The sequence below is a fragment of the Chrysochloris asiatica genome, unplaced genomic scaffold, assembly GCF_000296735.1.
Source record: "Chrysochloris asiatica unplaced genomic scaffold, ChrAsi1.0 scaffold00163, whole genome shotgun sequence".
Classification (NCBI taxonomy): domain Eukaryota; kingdom Metazoa; phylum Chordata; class Mammalia; order Afrosoricida; family Chrysochloridae; genus Chrysochloris; species Chrysochloris asiatica.
The window spans coordinates 5,311,627-5,316,208 of record NW_006408681.1 but is presented as its reverse complement, the minus strand read 5'-3'; the positions used below and the strand labels follow the sequence as shown (position 1 = coordinate 5,316,208).

The following is a 4,582-nucleotide window of genomic DNA, read 5'->3' as shown; positions in this document are numbered from 1 at the left end:
GAGAAAATGAGGAAGATCCCCAACAAGATGGATTGGCACAGCAGCATCAATGAGCTCAAACATAGCACTGATTGTGAGATTGGCCCAGGACCAAGCAGTGTTTCGTTCTGCTGTGCATAGTGTTGCTGTGAGTTGGTACCAACTCCAATGGCACCTTACAACAACAAATGAAACAGAACCTACTGAAGGCACTTAGCAGCAACAACATTCAATGGAATAGAGAATAAAATGGTCTTCCAAATCTTTTCAAACCCTTATATTGTGAAAAGATGTAATCGAAAGAAAACAAATTGTGCATATAAAAATTGATTTTCCTAAATAGTTCTCCCTTGTATACTGTTGTTAAGTGCCATCTAGTCAGTTCCAACTCATACTGGTGAGTTTGAACCACTGACCTTGTGGTTCAAACAGAACTTGTGGTCCAGTGCTTTATTCCACAGCACCACCAGAATGAATACAAATGACTCTTTCATTTCTACTGTGTCAGCATGGTCACCACTGTTACTATTCTGAAGGCCCAATCATTTCCTGGTAGCTTAGTGGATTTGGAGTCCTAGTGTGGCACTGCAAGATGATGCACTGAACTGAACAGTCAGTTTGAACTGCAAGGTTGGCTGTTCAAACTCACCAGCCACTCCTCAGAAACCCTATACAGGATCCTTCATTATGAGTTGGAATTGCCTTGATGGCACTTAACAACAGCTTAGTAGGTTACAAGTTGAGTTGCTAGCTGCAAGATCATTAGTTCGAATCTAATTGGGAGAAAGATGAGGCTGTGTGCTCCGATAAATACACCTTTGGAAATCCTATATAGGGTTGCTATTGAGTGGCACACAATCACCACCACCATTACTTCTGCAGGCTCAAAGCAACCAATCAGTCCAGCAATGCCCATGAAGATTTATCTGAAACTTCTCCTCAAGGGACAAGAGAGTACATCTGAGTAACTGTGCTGTCAATACAGAGGGGCTTGTTAAGTGCCAACAAGTCAGTTCTGACCCATAATGACCCTGTATAGGGTTTCCAGGGAGTGACTGGTGAGCTTGAACTGCCGACCTTACAGTTCAAATGGCTTTGCAGTCTGGCACATTAACCCACAGCACCACACCAGGACTCTTAGCACTAGATATTTTTGTGATTTGTGTGTGACAGGGAAAAAAATCAGTGATAACGGGGGTGGTGGGTGAAGAGAGAGCCAGGGACCTAAGGGATCTTCAGTTGCCTTCGCCTGCTACTTCATCCTGCTGGTCGCTTGTCCAGAGGGTGAGGTTGTCTCCCAGCAACTGCATTATGAGTCCTTATTCCTTGTTTAGTGTGTCCAGCTCCACTATGGCATCATCAAAGGCTTGTTTGGCTAGGAGGCCGGCCTGCTCAGGCACATTCTGGATTTCATAGTAGAACACAGAGAAGCTGAGGGCCAGGCCCAGCCATATAAAATGCGTCGGCTCCATGTGCTCTTTGCTGATTTCACAGGCTTCTTTATAGGTAGCCTCAGAAGCTTTGACTACACTGTTTTTCTTCTCCCTGGTAAGTAGCTATCTCTGCCAAATGGCGGTAGTAATCGCCTTTCATTTTCAGGTAAAAGTCCTTGCTATTGTACTGGACGTCATTGCAGTTCTTGATGAGGAACTTGTCAAGCAAAGCCAGGACATCGCTGCAAATGGTCTCCAGCTCTTTCTCAACATTCTCCTGGTAAGCTTTAACCTTCTCCAACATCTTTTCATTTCCATCAGCCATTGTTTCTGCTCAGTGCTGCTGCTGACCCTCCAGGAAGGTCGCCTGGCATCAACCACATTCTTGTAGGCCACAGAGAGGAGATTTCTATCTTCATTGGAGAAAGGCTCATTGAGCTCTGTCACCGCCTTCATAATGGAGGGCATGTCATCATAGCACTCCGCCTGCTCGGCTAGCTGCCCCAACTGCAACAGCTGCTCCTGGTCTACCATTGTTGTCATGGCTCACCTGGGGCCCACACCACTCGCTCGCTCCTTCACCGCTCCCGGTCCCACAGTTAATTCTGAATAGACATTTGCCACATTCAAAAACAGTATTATCACCAAATCATACAATGCATATTACTTAAATCACATTTTTGCAGGAAATTCTCTCATGTACAGATTTATGCACCACTTGTAGAGTAAAATGTAGTATAGTTAGGTGATACATATGGAGTAAAATATCAAAGCCCTTCTTTGCATCTACACCAAAATGATATCTGGCCGCTCCATTCTGAGTCTTTTAAAATACATATGAAGAATTGAGGAGCACTTAAAATAACAGAAGTAATATTAATCATCACATTAATTCCAAAAATATAAAGCAAAAAAAGATGACAAAATAGTTTAATCCATAAACAGAGTAACGCAGTGTGAAAACAACAGCATTTTGAAGAAACCTAAGATTTCTGGTGGATCAAATAAAGTTATAATTTTTTTAATTGGCTCGGTTTGGAAAAGTAGCATGAACTCCCCTTCCATAAACTGCGTACTTACATGAAAAATATGGCTAGAGTTCCGCAGTGTTTGCTGTAGACGTAACCCTGTGGAAGTCATCATGGTGATTATGTGTCCCCAGAAGACTCTACATGCAGAAGAGTTTTTCAGACACTCTGTCTCTTTAGAAGAATGAGCTTGGTCCCTTTGAGCCCTTTCACTGAAACCTAAATATCACACCCATTTCTTCCCAGTGATTGTATTTAATGGCCTGCCAATAGGAAGGATTTTACTTTATCAATGAGAAGAGGAGAGTATGCAATACCTTTGCTCCACAAACAAATTTATACAAATATCATTTGATGAAAAGAAACTGATTTTTTTCAAAAAAAATGCAGACTTTCTGTCTAAATTAGTTTTGGAACAAGAATATTTTTAACTCATAAAATGGTCAAAAAGAAGACTCATCAGTTAATGATTTTAGCAACTGTTTTAGAATATTTTGGAAATGCTTTGTTTTGTTGCCAAACTGAAACCAGGATTTGCCACCTGGCCAACTTTCACTGTAGTCAATCACAGATATGGGGAGAAAGATCCAATTCAAGCTTTATTAACAGAAAGCCAGCAGTCTGGAGGACAGGGAGGATGATTTCTCAAGACTGGACTCCCAACTTATAAAAACACAAGCACATTATATAGAGACGTGTACATCGGCTAAGCATTTGATCTGTTTTTCTTTACATTTCACAGTGAGGTGAGTAATAACAGAATGTTTTCTCTTTATTTTGAATAACATTTAATTCCCAGGGTCCTCATGGCCACTGACTCAGACAATTATCTCCATTGGCGTTCAGCTTAATCTACGGCTTCGACACGTCTTGTTTTTTTCCCAGAGGCCATATAACTAAAGTGTAAAACAGTTTTTCTGAGGGGAGATGGGAGAGTTTTTTGGTTATTTCCTGCAAGGCAGAAAGTAGAATTCTTAAAGGCAAAGATTTCATGTTTTCATTTCCCTGCTCTAATTTTTAAAACTCATTTCGATGAGATTTGTTTCAAATGAAAAAAAATCACTATTCTCCCTACTGTTCAATTTTGGGTTAAATGGATTAACTGCGGCGTAAGTGAGTATTGAAAACAACAACAAACAAATAAACCAAGGATATTTACAGAGTCCAAGTCCCCATATCAGCATATGCAGTCATCCTAGATCTGGCACCATGATAATAATTTTTCAATATCAGTACCAAAGAAACCCTCCCTCTGCTTCATATTGAATACAATATCTTTAACATCTTTTAATTTTGCTCCATCATCTCAGAATTGTCTGAATGATTAAAGTAACATAATCCTTTAAGTTCTCCACAGCTGTGATTGTCTCAAAAGCAGATAATTAATTGTTGTTGTTATTGTTGTTAGGTGTCATGGAGTCAGTACTGACTCATTGCAAACCTATGCCCAACAGAACGAAAAAATGTTAGGTCCTCAGCCAACCTCACAATTGTTGCCACGCTTGAGCCCATTTATGCTGTCACTTTGCCAATCCATCTCACTGGGGGTCTTCCTCTTTTTCTCTGACCCCTTCACCTTACCAAACATGATATCTTTCTCCAGTGACTGGTCCTTCCTGACAATATGTCCCAAGTATGAGAGACAAAGTTTGGCCATCTTGGCCTCCATGGAGCACTCTGGCTGCACTTCTTCCAACATAGATCTGTTGGCTCTTTTGGCAGCCCATGGTACTTTTAATGTTCTCCTCCAACAAGGTAACTCACATGCATCAATTCTTCTACAATCTTCCTTATTCACTGTCCAGCTTTCGAATACATATGAGGTTATTGAAAATATCATGGCTTGGGTCAGGCACACCTTAGTCCTCAAACTGACATCTTTTCTCTTCAACACTTTAAAAGGTCTTGTGCAGCAGATTTGCCTAAAGCAATATGTCATTTGATTTTTTGATTGCTACTTCCATGAGTGTTGATAGTTGATCCAAGAAGAATGAAGTCCTTGACAACTTCAATCTTTTCTCAGTTGTTAAGAATGTTGTTTATTGGTCCAGTGGTGAGGATTTTCTTTACATTGAGATGTAGTCTATACCAAAGGCTGTGCTCTTTGATCTTCATCAGTAAGTATTTTAAGTCCTCTTTACT

The 4,582-nt window shown here is 40.7% G+C and overlaps 1 pseudogene; it reads right to left on the bottom strand.

Moving 5' to 3' along the window:
- Positions 1 to 1,214: 1,214 nt before the first annotated feature.
- Positions 1,215 to 1,946, bottom strand: LOC102817933 (annotated as a pseudogene).
- Between the last annotated feature and the right edge of the window lie 2,636 nt (positions 1,947 to 4,582).